At 43.7% G+C, this 1923-nt stretch overlaps 1 pseudogene across 1 annotated transcript; it reads right to left on the bottom strand.

Annotated features, from left to right (window-relative positions):
* Positions 1-295: 295 nt before the first annotated feature.
* On the bottom strand, positions 296-776 carry LOC103274941 (annotated as a pseudogene). Its single transcript, XR_505284.1, has one exon. The product of XR_505284.1 is annotated as a 60S ribosomal protein L29-like (transcript).
* Positions 777-1923: the final 1147 nt, after the last annotated feature.

Raw genomic sequence — 1923 nt, 5'->3', positions numbered from 1 at the left:
AGACCAGAACTGACCCGGCTACAAGATGGAGGGCACATTGACTACATCTAACTACCAGAGAGCTAAATGGACTGCACACAGTAGGTACTCAAAAAGATTTTTCTTTATAATGATGATATGTTGTGTGACTTATGGTGAGAGCGATAAAACTCAGCTGAATTTATTCCACTGGTTATCTTTTTTTGTTCCTGTCTCAGGTTTATTTGTACAAATAGCACAGGACACCAGCCCCACGCAGACAGCATCCTGGGGGTCAAATCAGTCCTTCTGTCCACACATTGACTCACAGAGGCCTCTACTCTGGAGCTTTTGTGGGGGTCTGGGCACCTTTGGGAGCCTGAGCAGGAGCTGGAACTGAAGCTGGAGTTGCAGGTGAAGCTGCAGCCGGGGCCTTAGTTTGATCCTTGGCTTTTGACTGGCAGAGCCTGTGGCCCTTGGCAATACGGGCACGAATACGCTTCCCAAGCTTGGGGTGGGCAATGTATGCAAGTCGAGTAAGCTTGCAGCTAGGACCCTTTGGGATCTTGGGCTTAACCTTCTTGGGTTTTACGAGGGCCTTGATAGCCTCAGCACGTGCACTCATGGCACTGGCATTGTTGGCTTGCATCTTCTTCAGGCCCTTCTTGTTGTGCTTCTTGGCAAAGTGCATGTCCCTCAGGAACTTGGGGTCCACCCCCTTGAGAGACTCGTATCTTTGTGATCGGGGTTTCTTGATGCCATTTCTGTGCCATTTTCAGGACTGGTTTGTGTGTGGTATGGTTCTTAGACTTGGCCATGTCTGCACTGTAAGCTGCGGCTCCTGAAGTGCCTGGGACCGGAAGAGACTCCACTGTTTATCTTAAAGGATATAGAGATATAGCTTGTTCTAAGGCACTGTTCAAAGAGTTCAGCATAGATTGTTTCATTTAATCTTCACAACTGCCTAAAGGAAGGCACTATCATTACCTTTTTATACAAATGAGGAAACTGAGGGCTAGAAAGTTTAAGGAACTTGTCCAAAATCATGAATTTAAGAAGCAGTGGAACTGAGTTCTAACACAGATCTGTCTGATGGCAAAGTCCGTGTACATTTCAAAATAATTTCCTTTTAACAACCCAACTAGTAGAAAAAATTAAAAATACAAAAATGAAAAAGGAATCAAACAAATGTCATTTGCAATCCACTATGCAGAGATAGTCACTCTCACAATTTGATGTATCGCTTGAACTTCTGATTCTTGGCCTGTGTCTACACAGATACACACCAACATCCCCTAAGCCATTCCCTGAAAGAACCCAATGCAACACCAAAAGACTTGCCAAATACAGTCACGCAGATTTTACTGACAGATTTGTGGCAACCTGGAGGAGACTGTGTCAGCCTCACAGCCAAATTGTCCGCCACCCTACTCCCTTACACAACTCATCCTCTGTCCTTTTGTCTCCTTCAGACTTCTCTTCCTATTCTCATGAAAAAACAGCTTCTCACAATCTGACTTTTTCTCATTTGCATCCTCACCCCATCACTCTGTTCTGGAAAACAACAGGTTCTTCTCAAGATCCTCTCTTCCCAGTGGCAGGGGTCAGGATCATAAATAATGAATACATTTACTCTCATCTCTCTCACACTTTTCCTTACAAAAATGAGTTTATACTGTTCACTTACCAAGTTTATTTTTCTCAAGAGTATGTTCTGCTAGGCAGGAGAAATCTTTAAGCTCTGTTTGTGATTATTTTACTTGATTGATGAGAAAGGAAAAGCAGGTGTCAGCAGGGAGATTTCTGGTAGAAGACTGTTTCAATCATATCCTTTCGAGTTGCGAAAGTCATTCGGACTATATTTAGGTTAGTATTTAATATGTTTTGGTTTGAAGTATACCATGTAAAAGAGAAAACTTTGAGCCGGGCTCGGTGGCTCAGCCTGTAATCCTGCGCCTTTGGGAG

The sequence above is a fragment of the Carlito syrichta genome, unplaced genomic scaffold, assembly GCF_000164805.1.
Source record: "Carlito syrichta isolate Samal-C Ts95f unplaced genomic scaffold, Tarsius_syrichta-2.0.1 Scaffold315142, whole genome shotgun sequence".
NCBI classification, from domain to species: domain Eukaryota; kingdom Metazoa; phylum Chordata; class Mammalia; order Primates; family Tarsiidae; genus Carlito; species Carlito syrichta.
The sequence above is the reverse complement of the archived record's forward strand: the minus strand, read 5'-3'. Positions and strand labels throughout refer to the sequence as shown.